Source organism: Macaca nemestrina, chromosome 8 (assembly GCF_043159975.1).
Source record: "Macaca nemestrina isolate mMacNem1 chromosome 8, mMacNem.hap1, whole genome shotgun sequence".
NCBI classification, from domain to species: Eukaryota; Metazoa; Chordata; class Mammalia; order Primates; family Cercopithecidae; genus Macaca; species Macaca nemestrina.
Genome location: NC_092132.1, coordinates 131,067,080 through 131,090,101, shown reverse-complemented (window position 1 = coordinate 131,090,101; position 23,022 = coordinate 131,067,080). Strand labels below are relative to the sequence as shown.

Here is a 23,022-nt window from a genome sequence, read left to right as displayed (position 1 = left end):
CCAGAACTCGGAAGACGCTGTCCCTGGAGCCACGCTGCACTCTCCAAGACGCCCAACACGCACCGAGACTCGACTGGCTGTGTCCCGCCTGACTACGGGCTCTCGGGACGATCAAGGGATCCAGCGCCTCACTCCCCGGGCGCGCCAGCAGCCGCGCCGCACCCGGCCTAGACGAGGTGGAGCTGGGCGGGGCCGCCCGGGGCCGCAGGAGGACCCTTTAGCCTGCACGTCCTCTCATTGCTCCCCACAAGAAGTCTTCGGGAACCGCCAGGCACTTTCGAGAGGCAGCCCCGCGCAGGGCGAAGCCTGGAGACCCCACAGGGACGCTCCCGCTTTCTCGCGAACCGCTTCGGGGAGGGGGTGGCGCGGGAAGCGCTCTTACTTGGTTTCAGGGATCCGCAGTGGCCCGGCTGGGACCGCGCTCTCCACGGTGGTCTCCCTCTGCTTCAGCCGCCACGGAGCCCCTTTCCCCAGCAGAGGAAGCGGCTGAGGTCTTCGATGGCTGGAGAAAGCAAGCACCAACTGCAGGTAGCCGCGCGCAGGAGTCGCGCGTTTACTCTTTTCCCCCTTACTTTTAACCAGAGGAGGATGGCAAACCCCTCCCCGGACCCACCTCCTTCCCCGAAGGCGGCTGCCGCTGAAGGCCCGGCCTCCAGCCTCTTTTGTTGTAATTCGAGAGCGGCCCCTCCCAGCGCCAGAGGGAGCTCCGCGGGGGAGGCCAAGGCCTGCGGGGCAGCCCTTCCCAGGCTCCTCGCGCCCGGGTTTCCGGAGCCTGAGAAGCCTGGAAGGGGGCCTTTCCTCGGGAGATTCCTCTACCCCTTCCCCCACGCAGCGCTCCCAGAATTTAACCCTTCGATGCCCTTATCCAGCAGCCTTAGGGCCCGTGCCTTGTTCACCTCCTATCCCGAAAACCCTGGCCCTCCCTGGCACATAGTACACGCTCAATTAAAGCTGCCGAATTAAAGTGTTGAGAAACTTGCATCCATCTCGCCTGGGTTTCACCTCCCTTTTCCTGTAGGGGGAAAACCGATCCTGAACGAGTAAACAAACAGCCCCCTTTCGGCCAGCAGATCACATCTATGGGCTTGGCCAAGCCTCTCCTCCGAGGACTAATTTTCTTCTTTGTAAATTCAACGCTTTGGATTCCGTGACCTCTGGAGTCCTTCCTGGAATGGCAGGGCTGGGATTAACAAGCCCTGTGCTTGGGGACTGAACAGGATACAGCTAACGGGTGGCCATTGTGCAGAAGGACCTCCTGTGCCTGGCTCTGAGACTCCTGGGTGGGGGATGGGCATGCTGGGAGAGCCCTCTGCACAGAGAGGGCTCCTTAAGCAACACCAGGGCTTTGCCAGGCCCAAGGAGGCAGCTAACTGCAAAACAAGGGACCCCTGTGCCTAAGCGGACTGTCACCTGAAAGGCAGCTCCTTTCTCAGTCCTCTCTTACTCCACCCCCTGACTAGACAAAACCCTCCCAAATCTCACCTCCAGCCCAGGCTTCTCTCCTAAGCTACGGATATTTAAATCCATTGGCCCCAGAGGGACTTTCACCTGGACATTCCCATGGCCATAGCTAACCAGGCAGGCCCCAAACCTTGACCCCTGTGAGCTCTCCCAGGCTCTCCCGTTGCCTCCTACTTACCCTCCCCACTGATTAGTCCCTGGCTCTGGTGGGCAGTAGAAGGAAAGAAAGAGTCAGAGGAAGGGGGTGTAGTTATCAAAGGCAGGGGGAGGGATCTTTGTGGTGGTGGAATTGTTCAGTATCTTGAGATACAGAAAACCACACAGGTGATAAAATTGTATAGAACTTAATACACCAAATAAAATTTCAGCCTGTAGTCCCAGCTACTCGGGAGGCTGAGACAGGAGAATGGCGTGAACCCGGGAGGCGGAGCTTGCAGTGAGCCGAGATCGCGCCACTGCACTCCAGCCTGGGCGGTGAGCAAGACTCCATCTCAAAAAAAAAAAAAAAAAAAAAAAAAAAAATTAAAAAATAAATCCTCCGTGGCTCCAGGGTCCTCAAAATGTAATCTGAATCCCTTGATTAAGCTGACAGGGCCTCTGGGGCATTTCCAGCCTGCCCATCTCTGAACCCCATCTCACCTCTCCCCCTGGGCCTTACTTTCTGTGCTCCTATAAGCCTTCTATTTCACACCCCAGGGCCTTTGAACATGACATTCCCTTGTCTTCTCTGTACAGTAATGCCTGGTTATTGAGCTTTCACTCAGCTGTCACACCCTACACAGTGCCTGGATATACCAGATGCTCAATAAACGCTAGTGAAACTGGGCTTTCCGCTTTCCCCATCTCCCATCCTTCCACTTCTAGTCCTACGCCCTCCTGCTAAAGCATTCACCAATACGGTAGAAAATGAAAGGAGACCAACTTTGTTAATAATCTTTGTCTGTTACAAAGAAAAGCAAACTTCTTTTGAAATATTCAGAAAAGATGTAAAAATATAAGGAAGAAATTGTCACTCTGGTGTCTTATCACCCATAAATACGCTACTGTTTGGGTATTTCCTTCAGAATATTTGTTCAACCAAAATGTAGTTATGCCTGAGTTTTTTTTTTTTTTTGGAGACAGAGTCTAGCTCTGACTCCCAAGCCGGAGTTTAGTGGCGCAATCTTGGCTCACTGCAACCTCCACCTCCCAGGTTCAGGCGATTCTCATGTCTGTCTCAGCCTCCCGAGTAGCTGGGATTACAGGCATGCACTACCATGCGTGCCTAATTCTTGTATTTTTAGTAAAGACAGGGTTTCACCATGCTGGCCGGGCTGGCCTCGAACTCCTGGTTTCAAGTGATCCACCCACCTCTGCCTCCCAAAGTGCTGGGGTTACAGACGTGAGCCACTGCACCTGGCCTCTGATTTTTTTTTTTTTTACCATAACATTTTGTGTTCATTTTTCAATGTAATTTTTAATGGTTTTAGACAGTTCTGGTCTGAAATTATTGTGCAATGGAGTCATTTCTCCATTATTGGGTATTCAGTTGTTTACAGCTTTTTGCTAGTGTAAATTACACCATGACAATTATCCTTTGAAAGTAATATTTATTGATTGGGTACAGTGTGGTTTCTGCTAATTGTTACAGATGAAAAAGCCCAGGCCCAGAGAAGTGATTTTCCCAGCGTCACAGAGCCGGTAAATGACCTAGCCGGGAGAACCAAAAGGAGCTTGACTCCTCCAGCGATTATTAGTGGCCCACACTGGAGGCCTCAGTAAGTACACCTCTGCCTCACCATGTCCTCACTTCCAAGAGAAAATGAGTAAAGTATTTGAAGCTTGCACTGAGTGGTTTAATGGTGCACTTTTGTTGAACTGAAATGTAAACCTAGGAGACTACTTCAGGACAGCAGTAGACTCTTGTCCCAGATGAAACAAAATGATGGCGGTGTACCTTATGTCTGTATGTCTGGATACACCTCCCACCCTGCCACCTCCACCACTCAGGTCCTGCACTGCTGCAGAGGCAGAGTCGTACAATGAGTTCAGGGCATGCTTGTGCAGTCAGGGGACCTGGGTTCAAATCTTGGCTCCACTGATGGAGTTCACTGATGTGAACTCCCTTTTCCTTCACATGCTTCATCTGTACGAAGCGCCTCACTCAAAATGCTCCTAAGAGGTTGGGTGGGGTGCTCGCGCTTGTAATCTCAGCACTGTGGGGGGCCAAGGTGGGCGGGTTGCCTGAGTCCAGGAGTTTGAGACCAGCCTGGGCAACATGGCAAAACCCTGTCTCTACAAAAAATATAAAAATTAGCCAGGCATGGTGGTGTGGGCTTGTAGTCCTAGCTACTTGGGGGGCTGGGGCAGAAGGATTGCTTGAGCCCAGGAAGTCAAGGCTGCATTTGAGCTGAGATCATGCCACGGCCCTCCAGCCTGGGTGACAAAGTGATACCTGTTTAAAAAAAAGAAAGAAAGAAAAAAACAGCTCCACAGGAGTAAAAGGACTGAATGGGCTCAGAACAGTCCCTGGTATGGTACTTGTACAATAAATGTTGCGTTGTGAGGAGGGTATCTTGGAGGAGGGCACAGTGACTCCTTGTCCCTCAGGGCTTCAGACCCCACACAGGGAGAGGGAAGGCAACACCTCCAGCCCATCCCATCCCCAGGGCTCATGTGAATTACTGCATTAGGATCCATTCCCAGAATGTGATTACTGAGTCAAAGGCTAGAGGCTATTTTTTCTTTTTTTTTTCCCTTGGCTTTTGCACTCTCTTACCAAATCACTCTCCTACCAGTCTGGGCAGACTTAGATTGAAAGAAGCATAGCATGTCCCAGTAGGCACAGGCTGAGGCTCTAGGGAGGCCCAGCGAATGCTGTAGCCGGTCTGTGTCTTCATGCTGCTTATATGCCAGGGTAGGAGACCGACAAGACACAAAGACACAGAAATGAGGAAATGTGGGAGTCGGGTGGTGACGGAGTGCTACAGAGAAAACTAAAGCTGGTGAGGAGGACAGAAGGTGAAGGAGGCTCAGGTGCTAGTCCAGTGGGGGTGGCTAGGGAAGGCCCGTCTGATGAAGTGGGAAAGTCGGAGTGATTTTAGTAGGTATTAGTAATGATTACTTAGATGAATAAAAATGCAGAAACGAGTAGTTAAATTTATAGAACTGAAGAAGAGTTCTTTGTGGTGTGTTTGTTAAATTAAATGGGGAAACCATTCAACTAACCAATCAAACAAACACTGATCCAGCCGTGTGGGAAAGTGATTTGGAAATATAGTCACGCATAATGACATTTCAGTCGAGATAGTCCAGGTATATGACGGCTGTCCCGTATCACTTGGTGGTCTCATAATGTTATAACGGAGCTGAAAAATTTCTCTCTGCTATTGACACCATAGCTGTTGTGACATTGTAGTGCAAGAAATTATTCATGTGTTTGTAGTGATGCTGGTGTAAACAACCTACAGGCTGCCAGTCATATGACAGTCTAGCACATGTCACTATGTACAGTACATAATAATTGATAATAATAAATCACTGTGGTGCTGGCTTATATGTTTACTATATTATACTTTTAATTGTTATTTTAGGGTGCACTTTTACTTATTTTTAAAAAAACTGTCTAGGTGTAGTGGCTCATGCCTGTTATCCCAGCACTTTGGGAGGCCAAGGTGGGCGGATGACCTGTGGTGGGGAGTTAGAGACCAGACTGGCCAACATGGTGAAACCCTGTCTCTACTAAAAAAATATATAAAAATTAGCCTGGGCATGGTGGCGGGTGCCTGTAATCCCAGTTACTCGGGAGGCTGAGGTAGGAGAATCACTTGAACCCAGGAGGTGGAGGTTGTAGTGAGCTGAGATCACACCACTGCACTCCAGCCTGGGTGACAAAGCAAGACTCCCTCTCAAAAAAAAAAAAAAAAAAAGCCTAACTGTAAAACATCCTCAGTCAGGTCCTTCAAGAAGTACCCAGAAGAAGGCATTGTTATCCTAGGAGATGACAGCTCCATGTCTGTTAACGCCCCGAAGACCTTTCCAGTGGGCCAAAATGTGGAGGTGGAGGACTGACATTGATGATCATGACCCTGTGTGGGCCTAGGCTAATATGCATGTTTGTGTCTTAGTTTTTAACAAAGAAGTTTACAACACAGACAAAAATAAATAATTTCAAAAATAGAAAAAAGCTTACAGAATACAAGAAAACAATTTGGAACAGCTGTACAAAGTGTGTTTTAAGCTAAGCGTTATTAACAAGAGTCAAAAAATGTCTTAAAAGCCATTTAGAAAGTAAAAGAGTTACAGTAAGCTCAGGCTAATTTATCGTTGAAAAAAGAAATCTTGTGTATACATTGAGTGTAGCCTAAGTGTGCGGTGTCTATAAAGCTCACAGTAGAGAACAGTGTACATTCACTCACCACGCACTGCCTGACTCAGCCAAAGCAGCTTCCAGTCCTGCAAGCTTCCTTCATGGTAAATGCCCTCCCTAAACCGGTCTATCTTTTTTATTTTGAGACGGAGTCTGGCTCGGTCGCCCAGGTTGGAGTGCACTGACGCGATCTCAGCTCGCTGCAAGCTCTGCCTCCTGGGTTCACGCCATTCTCCTGCCTCAGCCTCCGGAGTAGCTGGGACCACAGGCGCCCGCCACCACACCCGGCTAATTTTTAGTATTTTTAGTAGAGACAAAGTTTCACCGTATTGGCCAGGATGGTCTCGATCCCTGATCTCATGATCTGCCTGCCTCGGCCTCCCAAAGTGCTGGGATTACAGGCATGAGCCACTGCGCCCGGCTTTATCTTTTTTTTTTTTTTTTTTTACTGTATCTTTTCTATGTTTAGCGATGTTTAGATACGCAAATACTTACCACTGTGTTACAAATGCCTGCGGTATTCAGAACAGTCTGAATATGCTATACAACTCTGTATCGTAGGAGCAACTGGCTATCCCATATACCCTAGGAGTGTAGTAAGCTGTACCCCCTAGGGTTGCGTAAGTACACTCTGTGATGTTTGCACAAAGACAAAATCGCCTAATGACAAATTTTTCAGAATGTATTTCCTCCTATCATTAAGCAATTCACGTCAGTGTATGCCAAGGGGTTGGTGTTCGATCTGGCCTTGGGGAGGGGATGGTCACAAAGATCACATATTCCACTGTTCCTATGTTGGCCAGATATCTATCAGGTCCTATGATTGGCTTCCGTGTTTCTCATCATTCCAAACCTCAACATTTTATCACAACCACTTTTGATGAGTGTGGACATTTCTTCAGAGAGAATGGGGAGGAGGCAGCGAACTCCCGCCTCCTCTGAGGAAGCAGCTCCCCTTAGTGGTCTGTCTGTCACACGGCAATGTGCGCTTGCTCTCTTCAGGGCCAAGCTATACCAATGGGGTTAAAACCCTAAAAATCTGAAGATTTAAAGGGTTAAAAATATAAAGAGCCACCAGGTAACTTGAGAACTTGTGCTCCAAGCATCTTGTTTACAGACATGGAAGCCGAGGCCCAGAGAGCTGTCAACCCGAGCACCTTCCCTAGGAGGGTTTAGCAGGAGTGCTGAGACCAGACCCAGACCCAGGTCAGCTAAGCCCCAGGAGAGCTCCAAATCTGCTCAGAAAGCACAATTGTAAATTGCATATGTGTGCAGTCAGGAGCGGTTAGGACACATCTGCCTTTTTCCTAGGAAACACAACGTTTTTACATTGAAAAGTGTAATTTCATTTAATCTATTTTCTAGGATGTAAAATCATTCTGTCAACCACAGCATGCTACCTTCATCCTTTCCTTTCCTTTTGCTTAATTTATTATTATTATTATTATTATATATACTTTTTGAGATGGAGTTTCACTCTTGTTGCCCAGGCTGGAGTACAGTGGCACAATCTTGGCTCACTGCAACCTCCACCCCGGGTTCAAGTGATTCCCCTGCCTCAGCTTCCTGAGTAGCTGGGATTACAGGCGTGCGCCACTACGCCTGGCTAATTATTTATTTATTTATTTATTTATTTATTTATTTTTGTATTTTTAGTAGACATGGGGTTTCACCATGTTGGTCAGGCTGGTCTCGAACTCCTGACCTCAAGTGATCCACCTGCCTCGGCCTCCCAAAGTGCTGGGATTACAGGCATGAGCCACCACCGCACCTGGCCTTCTTTTGCTTAATTTATTATTAATCATCATCATTAACAGCCTGTTTGAGAGTACGAAACAGTTTACTTGGAGGAGCTCAAAGCTTCTCATAGCTTTCTCTAATGAAGAAAGCCATGCAGGGCAGTCCTCTGTATTCAGCAAAGAAGGAAATTCAGTCTGGGAGGGAGAACCCTTCCATGAGACCAGGTTCCACAACTAACCTGCCCTTTCCATCACTCGCTTGGGCTGGGAGTGACTCAGTCCCTCCAACAACTTCTTGTGCTTGGAGCCCATTTGGGGCCCAGTTCAGCGTGACATCACTCAGCCTCCCCTGCTTTGAAGTGGGACCAGGATCAGAACAACTCAAGCAGCCTGGGAAGGTCCTATTCATAACAATAATAATAAAAAGTGTGCTTTCCTCTCCTGGGGATTACCATATCTGAAATCTTGCAATCAGAAATTAGTTCCTTTGAGTGAACTACCAATACATGCAACAGTGTTTTAGTCCATTTTCTGTTGCTATAACAGAATAGCACAGACTTGATAATTTAAAATGAACAGAAATATATTTGACTCCAGGTTGTGGAGGCTGGGAAGTCCAAGGGCATGGCACTAGGAAGGGAGAGCAAACAAGAGAGCAAGAGGGGGCCAGAGTCCCCTTTATAAAAAGCCCACTCTTGAAATAACATTAATTCATTCATGAGGGCAGAGCTGTCACGACCTAGTCCCCTCTTATTAGACCCCAACTCCCAACTCTGATGCATTGGGGGTTAAGTTCCCAACACATAAACTCTGGCATACACATTCAAACCACAGCAAGCAGTATGGTGGAATTTCAAACATATCAGGATGCCTACCCTAGCTCTGACACGCACAAAAAAAGCCAGCTACAAAAGGGTGACATACTGTATGATCCACTCATAACTCTAGAAAACTCTAGAAAAGTCGGCCGGGTGTGGTGGCTCAAGCCTGTAATCCCAGCACTTTGGGAGGCCGAGACGGGCGGATCACAAGGTCAGGAGATCGAGACCATCCTGGCTAACACGGTGAAACCCTGTCTCTACTAAAAAATGCAGAAAACTAGCCAGGCGAGGTGGCAGGTGCCTGTAGTCCCAGCTACTCAGGAGGCTGAGGCAGGGGAATGGTGTAAACCCGGGGGGCGGAGCTTGCGGTGAGCTGAGATCCGGCCACTGCGCTCCAGCCTGGGTGACAGAGCGAGACTCCGTCTCAAAAAAAAAAAAAAAAAAAAAGTCAAAACTAAATGGCAAGGACTGAAAGCAGATCACTGGCGGCCTGAGGCTGGAGGTGGGGTGGGAGTGGCCTGGGAAGGAGCATGAGGGAGCTTTCTGTGGTGATGGAAATGGCCTATTCCTTGGTTGTGGTGGTGTTTATATTAGCATAGGTGTTTGTCTCAAACTCATGAAACTGAACACTTAAAATGGGTGACTTTAGGTAAATTACTCCATAATAAAGTTGATTTTAAAAATTAGTCCCTTGGGGGCCCCTCTTCTATCCTTTTTCAAAATGAAAAGTTTGGGCCAGACTTGAAGGCTCATGCCTGTAATCCCAGCACTTTGGAAGGCTGAGATAGCAGGATAGCTTGATCTCAGGAGGTCAAGACTGCAGTGAACTATGATGATGTCATTGCACTCCAACCTGGGCAACACAGCAAGATCCCATCTCTAAATAAATAAATGAAATAAAATAAAATGAAAAGTTTGGGGAAGAGTAATGAGGGGTAATAGAGCACAGTAGCTAGAGCAACACTGCCTGGGTTTGAATCTCAGCTCCACTACTTACTAACCATAACTGATCAAGTTATTTAACCTCACTGGGCCTCAGTTTTCTCACCTGTAAAATAGGCAGGGACCTCATAGGATTCTTGCAAGGCTGAAATGAATGTATGCATGTGAACTGCTCAGAGCCCAATGCCTGGCAGACAGCAAGTGCCACTCAGTTTTAAACATTTACATGGACGTGACTTGTTAGACACAGACTCGCTTCAAATTGACAGCTTTTTTCTAGTTATAATTCTTTAAAAATGTTAAGACTAGTTTTAGATTTACAGAAAAAAATAAACAGAAAATGTAGAGAGCTCCCATATGCCTCCCATACACAGTGAGTTTCCCTTACTATTTTCATCTTGCATTTCGGTGGTACATTTATCACAACTGATGAGCCAATATGGACACATGATTATTAACTGAAGTCCACAGTTTACATTAGGGCTCATTCTTTGTGTTGTACATTTGATGGATTTTCACAAATGAAAATTTGTGAGATTTTCATTTGCAGCATCATGCATCATGCATCATTGCAGCACCGTGAAGAATGATTTCACTGCGTTAAAAATTCCCTGTGTTCCACCTTTTTACCCTTCCTTCCCCATAACCCCTGGCAACCATGGATCTTTTCACTGTCTCCATAGTTTTGCCAACTCCAGAGTGTCCCATAGTTGGAGTCATACAGTATGTAGACTTTCCAAGAGGGGTCTCTTTCACTTAATAATATACATACTTATTTATTTATTTTTAGAGACAGAGTCTCACTATATTGCCCAGGCTGGTTCCAAACTCCTGGCCTCTTATAAGTGATCCTCCCACCTCAGCCTTCCAAAGTGCTGTGATTACAGGAGCAAGCCACTGCAACCGGTCTCACTTAGTAATATACATTTAAGATCCCACGTCTGCTTATGGGCTGATAGCTCATTTTTCTTTTTCTTTTCTTTTTCTTTTTATTTTCTTTTTTTTGAGACAGAGTCTCAAGAGCAGTAGCACGATCTCGGCTCACTGCAAACTCTGCCTCCTGGGTTCAAGTGATTCTCCTGCCTCAGCCTCATGAGTACTGGGATAACAGGCGCTCACCCCCATGCCCTGCTAATTTTTGTATTTTTAGTGGAAGCGGGGTTTCACCATGTTGGCCACACTGGTCTTGAACTCCTGACCTCAAATGATCCATCCGCCTCAGATTACAGGCATAAGCCACTATGCCCGGCCGATACCTCATTCTTCAAATTGCTGAATAATATTCCATTGTTGGGATGTACCACAGTTTATTCATCCATTCATCTGTTAAAAGACATTTTGGTTGTTTCTGAGTTTGAGCTATTACGAATGAAGCTATTATAAATATTTATGTATAAGTTTTTGTGTGGACTTAAGCTTTCAACTCCTGTGGGCACATTTCAAGGAGTACAAACAACAGTTGTTGGATCTTATTGTAAAAGTATGTCTAATTTTGTCAAACTGGCCCGGCGCAGTGGCTCACGCCTGGAATCGTAGCACTTTGGGAGGCTGAGGTGGGCGGATCACGAGGTCAGGAGATCGAGACCATCCTGGCTAACATGGTGAAACCCCGTCTCTACTAAAAATACAAAAAATTAGCCAGGCATGGTGGCAGGTGCCTGTAGTCCCAGCTACTGGGGAGGCTGAGGCAGGAGAATGGCGTGAACCCGGGAGGCGGAGCTTGCAGTGAGCCGAGATCGCGCCACTGCACTCTAGCCTGGGCGACAGAGCCAGACTCCATATCAAAAAAAAAAAAAAAAGAAAAAAAAAAGAAAGAAAAAGAAAAGAAAGAAACTGCTAAACTGTCTTCAGAAATGACTGTACCGTTTTGCATTCTGACCAGCAGTGAATGAGAGTTGCTGTTACTCTACATCTTTGTCAGCATTTGGTGGTGTCAGTGTTCTGGATTTTAGCCATCTATTAGAATTAGCCATTCTAACAGATGCCTAGTGGTGTCTCGTTGTTTTAATTTGCAATTCTGATAACATATGATGTGGAGAATCTTTTCATGTCTGTGTCTGCCATCTGTACATCTTTGGTGAGGTATCTGCTCAGATCTTTTGCCCCCTCTTTTTTTTTTTGTTTTGAGACGCAGTCTCCCTCTGTCACCCAGGCTGGAGTGCAGTGGTGTGAGCGTGGCTCACTGCAACCTCTGCCTCCCAGGTTCAAGCGATCTTCTGCCTCGGCCTCCTGAGTAGCTGGGATTACAGGTGCCCACCACCACGCCTGGCTATTTTTTGTATTTTTGTTCATTTTTTAAAACTGGGTGTTGGCCGGGCGCGGTGGCTCAAGCCTGTAATCCCAGCACTTTGGGAGGCCAAGATGGGCGGATCATGAGGTCAGGAGATCGAGACCATCCTGGCTAATACGGTGAAACCCCGTCTCTACTAAAAAATACAAAAAACTAGCCGGGCGAAGTGGCGGGCGCCTGTAGTCCCAGCTACTCGGGAGGCTGAGGCAGGAGAATGGCGTGAACCCGAGAGGCGGAGCTTGCAGTGAGCTGAGATCCGGCCACTGCACTCCAGCCTGGGTGACAGAGCGAGACTCCGTCTCAAAAAAAAAAAAAACAAAAAAAAAAACAACAACAAAAAAAACTGGGTGTTGACTTTTAAGAGTTCTTTGTATATTTTGGACTCAAGTCTTTTCTCAGATATGTGTTTTGCAAAATTTTCTCCCAGTTCGTGGCTTGTCTTTCCATTCTCCAAATCATTTTCCACTAAGCATCTAGAATGCCATCGTACCTTCCTGTCTGTGAGAGTGTGTGTGTGTGTGTTTAATGGAGTGGGAGGAGGAGAGAGAAGGACAACATTCGGAAGGAAGGGAGGGTACTAGGAATGAATAACACTTGATGTAGTCTTCAAGGGGTTTCTTATATTCTGATTTGAGAGAGACGATCTCATATTCAATAACAAGAAAAAGCAATGTGAGATGCATTGCAAATGCCTGGCATCCTGCAGCAAGCAGGGATCTGAGGGATTGGAGATGGTGGTGGGGGCTGCATGGAGTCTGGAGGGGGCGCCCTTGTGCAGGAGGAGGAAATTGAGGTGAGAGGAGGAATGACTTGGAAAGAAGAGCAAAGCATTCCAGACTGGAGTAGGAACTGGGTGACATGAGAGAGTCACGGACCAGGGAGGCCAGTTTAATCCCTCCTCCTGCAGGAGCCCCAGGACATCTGGGAATAGGGCAGGTAGGGTAGGGCTACAGTGGACGGACCCTGGCAATTTGAACTATGCTCGGAACATGGGGTGGCAGATTCTGAAGACAAGCTGGGCCAATATTCTCATTTTGCTGCTTCCCCTAACTTCCCTTTTGCCCCCTCCACATGGAGAGTCTCCTGCTGGGAGAGGAGGGAGATTTTCACTTAGCACAGTCATGCAGAGGGGAAAAAACGCTGATTCAAATCTCATTCCCAGACACCTGATTTCTGCCAGCTCTGACCACCTTGTCTCAAAGATGCAGCTGAAACAGGGAAGGGGGAGCACCAGACAAAAATGGGAGCTTTTCTGCAGAGAGATGGGCTGGCGCTTGGCAAGGCCCACACTCCGGGCTGCAGCCCAGCACCGCCTCACTGGTCTCCCAGAAAGCATATGAGGTGCCTGCTTAGGGCGCTCAGGGTTGGCTGAGGACATAGCCTGACTGCTCTGTTCCAGTCACTGGTATTTATGAGCCTCCTGTGAGTCCAGACCCAGGTCTACATCACAGGGGAGGTAAGAAAGGTGCAAATTCTGCTCTGCCCGCCAGCCCCCTGCACCTCCAGGAGGTACCCATGGTGGGCAGAGGATGAGATGTTCAGAGGAAGCCATGGTTCAGGAAAATTAGCCCCCAAACCTCAATAGCATTAGCACCAAAACAGGATGAACACGTCTCTGGACTGAATTATGTCCCTCCAAAATTCACATTAAAGCGGTAACTCCCAATGTGATGTTATTTGGACATGAGGCCTTGGGGAGGTAATTAGGGTTAGATGAGGTCATGAGGAAGGGCTCTTGGGATTTTATTAGTGGCTTTCTATGAAGAGGCAGAGAGAGGAATCACTCTTTCTCTTTGCCAGGAAAGATCCGGTGAAAAGACGGGTCTATGAACCAGGAACCAAATTGGCCAGCATCTTGACCTTGAACTTCCCAGCCTCCAGAACCATGAGAAATGTCTGTTGTTGACGCCACCCAGTCTGGTGTTTTGTCATAGCAACTGAGCTGACTGAGACAAACACATGAGTGGTGTTCCCTTCCCAGCCTTCCAGCCACACAGCTGGCTGTGGCCAACACTGGGACCCTGGGGACTTTCCTTCTCTGTTCACCCCCTCCACAGTTTACCTCCCTGCTCTGGGCCAGTGGTTGTTTTCAAAGTGTGGTTGGGGACCACTGGGAGTTACCAAGACCCTTTCAGGGGGTCCACTGGGTCAAACTGTGTTAAAAATAAAACTAAGACCTTATTTGCCCTTTGAGTCTCATTTTTTAGAGCTGGTGATATGTCAGGAGCAGCTGGAGTCACTTCTTCCATACTGACCAGGCCTTATCATTGGGGAGAACTCCAGGGACATTAGACAACTTGGATTCCAGTCTTAGATTTCCCCTCAGGAAATGGGGCATTGACTTAGATAACAAAGCCTCCTCCTCACTGTAGAAATGGCATTGTCCTATTTTCCCTGAATCTTGGTGTTCTTTTTCGTAGATTGAGATATAATTTTAGATCCCCTACACATCTCACAAAGCTGTTAAGGAAGCCAAATAAATTAAATGTGAATGTTCTCTAACAAGAGAAAATTGTTCCATCATTATTACATGTGATTATTAAGAGAGGAGCAACCCAAGGAGAATCAGCAGTCAGCCCTGGGTCTAGTCAGAGGCCCATCCTCAGCCTTCCTTTGTTGCTAGGAGACCAGCCCTTTGTTGCTAGGATCCTCAATCCAATACAGCATCAGTCTTTGAACATGGTTTCCCTTTCTTCCACACACCTTCCATGTTGGTAATTGGATTTGTTTTCCCTTAAAGGATCCCCAAGCCATTTTTAAAAATACGAAATTAAATTAAAAAATAAAAATGCAGGTTCCTGTGTCTCAATGTAAATCATTTCTGGTCATTCCCATTCTTCCATTTCCTCTCTCTTTCTCTCTGTCAGCATTTTTTTTTTTTTTTTTTTTGAGACGGAGTTTTGCTCTTGTTGGCCAGGCTGGAGTGCAATGGTGCAATCTTGGCTCACTGCAACCTCTGCCTCCCAGGTTTAATTGATTCTCGATTCTCCTGCCTCAGCCTCCTGAGTAGCTAGGATTACAGGCATGTGCCACTATGCCTGGGCTAATTTTTGTATTTTTAGTAGAGATGGGGTTTTATCATGTTGGCCAGGCTGGTCTCAAACTCCTGACCTCAGGTGATCCACCAGCATTGGCCTCCCAAAGTGCTGGGATTACAGGCATGAGCCACTGCACCTGGTCTCTCTCAGCTTTTAAAATGATGAACTATAACCTACATACACAAAAGTTCATAAGTCATAAATATGAGCATCATGGACTAATATCCAGCGAATATCCACACAATTACCAACCAGCTCAAGAACTAGAATATTACTGGCACCCCAAAAACATCCTCACAACCCACATGCTCCTTCCCAAAATTCCCTCCCTGCCCTGAAGGTAAACTCTCCTTTTTAAAATGGTAATGAATTCCTTGCTTTTCTCTCCATGACTTCTTAATGTCCAGGGCTCCAGGGCCCAGGGCTGGGTGATCTTATCCAGGTTACTGGCTCTAAATACTTCCTAAACGCTACCAATTCCCAAATGCATGTCTCCAACCAGGGCCTCTCCAAAACCTCCAGACTCCTGTATCCAACTCTGTGCTTAACCTCACCACTGGGTGTCCAAGAGATGTTTCACTGTGTGATGTCCAAATCTATGCTCCTTATCCTGCCCCAGTCCACTTCTCCTGAAGGGGAAGGCATTTTTTCCTGCTGTTTGACTCTCTTACTTTTAATTCTTCAGATCTGTTACACATCCTGTTGGCTCTGCCTTCAAAGGATCTCCAGAATTCAGCCACTCCTCACCTTCTGGCTCATCATCCCCCATTTGGATGACTGCAGTAGCCCCAACTGATTGTGTTGCTTCTACCTTGGCCTCAACAGTTGATTTTCAAGACCACAGACAAGTAATTCTTTTAAAATACTAATCAGATCATGTCCAATTCTCTGATCAGCTCCTTGCAGGTGGCCTGGGAACCCCTGAGCCTGCAGCTGATGTCTGAAGAGGGGGCAGTCTTGAGAGAGACTGTGCCCTTCACCTGTGAAGTGTGGCCTGACTCTGGGAAGTTAGTGTCGGGACTGCATCACAGGGAGACCTCTGTAGTCATCATTGTTTTCAGTTGCGAGTGGGCATCATAAATTCACCAACGTGAGCTCCCTGAGTGCCAAAGGAACTCCTGAAGTGGGGAAGGCCCAGGGTGGACTGACTTAAGCATGGATCCAGGGACTCAGATGATGTGGCTAGACAGGGCTGCCTGGTGCACAGCCTCAGGGGCATGAATATTTTATCAATTCTGCTTCCCTCTGGGTTGGTTTCATTTCTCTTCCAGCAAAAAACTTCTTCATGAGTCTAGGGAAGATAGCTCTTGGAAGTTCCAACTTAACATGATCCCAGCCCAGCAAATCCAACTGAAAGAGCACCTCTCTTTCCAGCATCCCCATCGATCCCAGGGGCACCTAGAGCCGGCCCTGCTTGAGTATCCCCGAGCCTGTCATGATGGCTAGGAAATGCAATTCTCTTAATTGGCCAGAAGAAGGGGAACGAGAAGCTGTGAAGGACAGACCAAAAGGGCCCCATTTCCGGTGTGGCTGCAGGCACCTGAAGTGATTCGTTTAGGCCAGACATTCCTTGGTGACGCAGTGTCCTTCTTGCTGCCCCACACATCCATTTCCTCATCAGTAGACCAAGGAGGTTGCACAGATCGAAGGTCTCCTCCAGCCCAGTCATACTAAGAGCCTGTGAAATCCAGAACAAAGCCCAGGGCTGCGACTGTCTATCATGCTTTGTCCCGTTGTTGGGTTGATTTTCTCTGTGGCTATCTTGAAACCCCCAACAGACCAGCTGCTCTCCCAGGATGCCTATGGACAGAATCTCACACCATTATTACCTCTGGAGAAGGATCCAGGGACCAGTGATATCCGCTGCCCTTAGGAGTTCTGCTCTGTCTTGTGGCATCATGGGACCTCACCAGCTTGCCCAGGTAAAGTGGAAATTGTTTCTTCTTGGAAATCTACAAGAGGATCAAAGATAGTGCAACTGCATAAGACTCCATATTTTGTTTCATTTCATTTCTTTTTTTTTTTTTTTTTTTCTTTTTTGAGATGGAGTCTCACTCTATTGCCAGGCTGGAGTGCAGCGGTGTGATCTTGGCTCACTGAAACCTCCTCCTCCTGGGTTCAAGCGATTCTCCCGCCTCAGCCTTCCGAATAGCTGGGATTACAGGCACCTGCTCAGGTGGTCACTGAGTCAAAATCCAACGCTGCTCCTTAGGAAGAGAGGGAGATGTGAAGCCACAGTGGAGACACACAGATATGGCTATGCGACAACAGAGGCAGAGATTCGAGTGATGCTGCCGCAGCCAAGGAGCGCCAGGGATCACTGGCAGCAACCAGGGACTTGCAAGAGGCAAGGAAGGATTCCACGCTAGAGCCTAAGGAGGGAGCATGGCCTTACAGGCTCCTTGATTTTGGACTTCTAGCCTCCAGAACTGTGAGAGAATCAGTTTCTGTTGTTTTAAGCCATCCACGTTTGTGGTACCTTTTTATGGCAGCCACAGGAAATGAACAGCCCTGCCATCCCAAACCACTGACTTGAAGTGAATTCCTCTCCAGTCTGTCATTCACGCCTCACCAGCATGGGCTAAAACCTGCTTGTGTGAGAGTGAGGGACCCTGGGATCTGCCCGCCCACAGATCTTAAGCCAGCCTCTGCTCTGGCAGGGTGTAAACACCCAGAGTAGACAAACACCAGAGGAAGAGCCCTGGATGTAGACAACCAGGGGAACTACTATCCAGGGGAACTACTATCCAGGGGAACTACTATCCAGGGGAACTACTATCCAGGGGAACGAATTGGTTCCATTACCCCATCCCCGTGGTCCCTCCAACAGTGGAGCTGCAGTGAGAGGTGGTAGAAAGCTTCACATTTTTGTCTCTTCCACTTTGTAGAGTTTACCCAATATCTCTGGATTTCTGCTATAAAATGACTACTTTTGGCAGTGATTATGCTGCAAAGGTCACATTGTCTTTTCAGAAGGGCAGTTCAGGTTGGAACTGAACTGGGTTGGGCAGCCACTGGGTGGTGACATTGTTTCTCCACCGGCAGCAGGCGACCTCCAACTCCAATCAGGGGATGCCCAGGCCTGCCCAGACCTTGGCTGGGCTCTGAGGCAAACCTTCCAGATGGGATGACGGAGGCTGCAGTTGAGGCCTGAGTCAGGAAAGATGGAGCAGGAGATAAAGTCCTGGGCTGGAAAAGAATGAATGTCACAACTTTCTCTGTTTTACAGACAGCGGCTCCGAAGGGCTTTCATCACACACATCATCTTGGAGCCCCTTGACCTCTCTGTGAGGGAGGCATGACAGGAGTTTTTACTCACATTTTATAGGATTGGAAACTGAAGTCCAGAGAAGTGACACGGCTTGCCGAAGGCCACATTCGAAGTGACAGAGGCAGGGCTTGGCTGGGCCTTCCGACTCCAGGCCACAGCCAGGGCTTTCTGAGTGCAAGCTCCTTTCATCAGACACTTACTACAAATGAGTCAGGGCACTGGGCCATGGGGATGCAGAAATAAAAATTGACATGGGGTCCCTGTTCCTAAAAAACTCAGAAGGCTGGGCACGGTGGCTCACTCCTGTAATCTCTGTGCTTTGAGAGGCCAAGGTGGGAGAACTGCTTGAGCCCAGGAGTTAGAGACCAGCCTGGGCAACATTGTGAGACCCTGTCTTTACAAAAACTGAAAAAATTAGCTGGGTGTGGTGGCATGCACCTGTAGTCCCAGCCACTTGAGAGGCCTAGGCGGGAGAACTGATTGAGCCGGGAGTTTGAGGCTGCAGTGAGCTATGATCGCATCACTGCACTCCAGCCTAGGTGACAGAGCAAGACTCTGCCTCTAAAGAAAAGAAAGGAAAGCTCATAGTCTTGGAGGTGGGACAGAGGGCAGGGTGACAAGTATACAAACGGACACTTCCAATGACAAATTTGGTAAAAAGATGCCATGTGAGCAGAGAGAAGGACCTGAACTCAGTCAAGCAAGACTTCCGGTTGGGGGTTGATGTGTGTTCCCCCAAAAGATATGTTGAAGTCCTAACTCTGGGATCTCTGAATGTGACCTTGTTTGAAACTCTGAATGTGACCTTGTTGAATGTGACCTCTTTGCAAATGCAGTCAAGTTAAGATGAAGTCATCAGGGCAAGTCCCAATCCAATATGACAGGTGTCCTTATAAGAAGAGGAAAATGCCACGTGAAGACTGAGACAGAGATGAAAGTGACACAGCTGCAGGCCAAGGACCATTGAGGATTGCTGGTCACCACCAGAAACCAGCAAGGGGCAAGGAAGGATTCTACAGGGTCTCAGAGGGAGCGTGGCCCTGCAGACTCCTCAACTTGACTTCCAGCCTGAACAACTGTGTCTGTGTTTTTCCACATTGTGGGCCCTGCCTTCGTGATGTTACTTCTGCCCACCACATTTTCCTGCACAGTCCCCTCTGAAAGCTCCACAGCCTTCCCTATTGAGCTCAAGTGTCCTCTGCTCTTAGGAAGTATATTCACCTCCTAGGGCCCTCATGACAGAGCACCACGAACTGGGTGGCCTCAACAGCAGACACTTATGCTCTCACAGTTGTGCCTCTAACACAGGGGAAGCTAGATACCTCCGGTGTTTCAGCTCAATGCTCAGAGCTGATTGCAGTCATTCAGGTTTTACAGGTCACAGCCTCAGATTCTGGCAACATTGTCTAATTCAGCTTATGTTGTAAATGTAGCCAGTCGCATAGAAACTGCTACAATTAAAAGTACACTAGACCCAGAACTGTTTAATTAATTTATTTATTTTTGAGATGGAGTCTTGCTCTGTCAGTGCAGTGGCGTGATCTTGGCTCACTGCAAGCTCCGCCTCCTGGGTTCATGCCAGCCTTCTGCCTCAGCCTCCCGAGTAGCTGGGACTACAGGCACCTGCCACCATGCCTGGCTAATTTTTTGTATTTTCAGTAAGACGGGGTTTCACCATGTTAGCCAGGATGGTCTCGATCTCCTGACCGCATGATCCGCCTGCCTCGGCCTCCCAAAGTGCTGGGATTACAGGCGTTAGCCACTGTGCCTGGCCGCTTAATTTATTTTTAAGACTTCAACAAGTTATTTGTTCTCATGCAGCTCCTTTTCATATTTCTCATATTCGCTCCCACACACAACTTCCTGGGCCCCTATCTCTAGGTAATGAGAAAGCAGACAAACTGATTGGTTCTGTGTTTCAGCAAGCTCAAGCGTCTCATGCACTTCTGCACCAAAATACTTCCGCCCTTACTTGCATGTTCCATTTATCTCATAGCCAACCTAGGGCTATAATACAAGCTTGTCCTACTTGCCAGCATGTCCCTTGAACCACACCTGTAGAAGACTGTAACTCATGAGGTTTGGCTCCAGATGAAATCTGGCAAATGGATGTTACACACGTAGCAACCTTTGGTAAGCTTAGCTATGTTCATGTGACCATAGACACTTATTCTCATGTGCTGCATGCTACATGCCAAACAGGTGAGACAGCTGGTCATGTACGGTGACATTGTCTGTCATCATTTGCTCATATGGGGATACCTAAACAATTAAAAACTGACGATGGACTTGCTGATACTAGTCATGCTTTTCAAAATTTCTTACAGCTTTGGGCTATAACCCGTAAGACAGGAATTCTTTATAATCCTAGAGGACAAGGCATTATAAAGCGGGCACATCAAACATTACAATGCATGTTGAAAAAACAAAAAGGGGGTATAGGAGGCCAACTACCACCTCAATCAAAACTACATTTAGTCTTATTTACTTTAAATTTTCTGACTCCTGGTACAGAAGGTAAGACTCCAGCAGAAAGACATTGGTAAGTGTTAGAGGAACAGAAGAAGGTTTATCCAAAAGTGTTATGGAAATTCCTGGAAGAAGGACAATGGAAAGGTCTGGTGGATTTACTAACATGGGGACGAGGGTATGCTTGTGTTTTTGCATGAGATGGACAAACCGTGTGGGTGCCCTCAAGGTGCGTGTGGCCATGGAATGGGAAACTGGAGGAACTCAGGGTGGCCAACCATGGACCTGGTCCCTCTGGTACGAGCCATGAGTCAGCTGGAGCCTCAGTGCAAAGGTGGAGAGAAGGCCAACTGGAGTCACGACACACTAAGATTACATTTGTAAAGATTATCATCACTCAATTTACAGTTTGTGTTTTTAATCCTTATGTCGTTTTGGCAGCTAAGAAGGACCGGCTCCAGGTAAACAACACCCAATTGACCTGTAAGTCTTGCCAGTTATATCGCTGCATTGATCATAGCACATTGCCAACACATAATATCTCTACTTTGATTATTTTAGGTCTCATCCCTGGGCTATGGATTCCCATTAATCTGTCCAAGTCTTGGGCTGCCACACCTGCTTTGCATTTTGTGAAACTTCTTCTAACTCAGCTTACTCATTGTGTCCATAGAACCTTAAGCATGATCATTTTTGCTACTGTTTCCTTGGTCACGCTATTAACTTCTGTTGTGATATCTCCTGTAGCTTTTCATAATTCTATCCAAACAGCTCAGTATGTGGAGAACTGGACAGGCATAGCCAACTAAGCATGGCTAATTCAGAATAAAATTAACACTGAGTTACAAACTGAAGTGGCAATATTAAAATCCACGGTTCTATGGTTAGGGGAACAAGTACAAAGCTTTCAGTTGCAGCAGCAATTGCGTTGTCATTTTAATCACACTCATATTTGTGTAACCAACTTGGAATATAACCAAAGTGAGTATCCATGGGGCATTGGGGCCTTGTGAAAGCCCATTTGCAGGGAGCTTTCACATCCAACATCACCTTTGATATTGGTGAATTACAAAATTCTTGATTTTAATAGGTAAACTCAAGAATTTCTGCCTTCTCGGAGCTTGCAGTGAGCTGAGATCCGGCCACCGCCCTCCAGCCTGGGTGACAGAGCGAGACTCCGTCTCAAAAAAAAAAAAAAAAAATTTCTGCCTTCTTTTGAAGACTAGACCGAATTCCAGCAAGGCCTGGAGAGCCTCAACCCTTGGACCTACCTAAGGCACCACATTTACATCTTATATGTGGTTCTTGGAATAATGTTGCTTTGTCTCTGTCATCTGTTTATAGTCTGTAAAATCGGATGGACTGCCAATCAGAGAATGAGAGCTGCCCAGCCTGGTCTTACATTCTTTCAATTAATTCATAAACAGAAAGGGGGATATGCAGGTAGCCGAAGGCCCATGGGATGTGACCAACCAGCATTCCACTGGAAGCTATATGATCAAACAGCAAACTGTTTATCATGAATGCAGGATGTGAGCAAAACTCACGACTGTTCCTGCCGACAGAAGGTTTGCTGGAATCACTCCCTGGCGCCGAGGCTGTCTACTGCGACATTTAGCCTGTTGTTTGAGGAATGCAGTCTTGCAAGCCTACTCTGGACTGAGCAACTGACCCCTTCTTCCACCCCCACTTCTCACTATCTCTTTTGCCGAATAAATAAGGAGGGCTGTGTAAAGCTCAGGGCCCTTGTCCACTAGAGGCAAGGTACCCCCTGACCCCTGCTTCAAAATATACTCTTTTGTCTCGTCTTTTATTCCCGCGTTCGCCTTGCTTTGTTCAGTCCCCCTAGGTCCGTGCAGGTTACAGTGGAATCGGTATTCACGTGCGTATTCTAGCTCATTTCATTACTACAGAAGCAGTGAGGTAAGTCATGTGGCCTGCAAAACTAAAATATTTATTATCTGGTCCTTTAGAGAAAAAAATTGCTGGCTTGGTCTGCAGTGGCATTTTTCAAATGTGAGCGTGCATTATGAGTGACCTGGAGGGCTGGCAAAATGAAGAATTTGATTCAAGAGGCCTGAGACCAAGCCTGAGATACAGCACTTCCGTCAGGCTTCAGTGATGTTGATGCTGCTGATTCAAGGACCACACTTTGAGAAGCAAGGACCGAGAGCAGCTCCATCTGATAGAAATATACTGGGAGCCACACAGGCAATTTAGAGTTGTGTAGTGTACACATTAAAAAGGTAGAAAGAAACAGGTGATGTTAATCCAACATTTTATTTAACTCAATATACCTAAAATACTGTCATGTCTCATGTACCCAATGTAAAGAAACAGATATTTCTTATTTCTTGTTTTATACAAAGTCTTTGCATAAAACTTTTTTTTTTTTTGAGACAGAGTCTTACTCTGCTGCCAGGCTGGAGTGCAGTGGCACAATCTCAGCTCACTGCAACCTCCGCCTCCTGGGTTCAAGCGATTCTCCAGCCTCAGCCTCCCGAGTAGCTGGGACTACAGGTGTGCACCACCACGCCTGGCTATTTTTTGTATTTTTAGTAGAGACAGGGTTTCACCATGTTGGCCAGGATAGTCTCAATCTCCTGACCTCATGATCTGCCCACCTCGGCCTCCCAAAGTGCT

The 23,022-nt window shown here is 47.2% G+C and overlaps 1 protein-coding gene and 1 long non-coding RNA gene across 2 annotated transcripts in view; one reads left to right on the top strand and one right to left on the bottom strand.

The window, feature by feature from the left end:
- LOC105482063 (lysyl oxidase like 2) overlaps positions 1-492 on the bottom strand; it is a 99,146-nt gene extending 98,654 nt beyond the window's left edge. The window contains exon 1 of the mRNA XM_011741933.3: positions 383-492. The gene's annotated coding sequence lies outside the window, so the exon portion shown is untranslated. The remainder of the gene's footprint in view (positions 1-382) is intronic.
- On the top strand, positions 446-15,582 carry LOC105482145 (uncharacterized). The gene is made up of 3 exons (XR_003018111.2): positions 446-528; positions 3,092-3,218; positions 15,325-15,582. It is a non-coding gene; the product is annotated as an uncharacterized lncRNA (long non-coding RNA).
- The last annotated feature ends 7,440 nt before the right edge of the window (positions 15,583-23,022 follow it).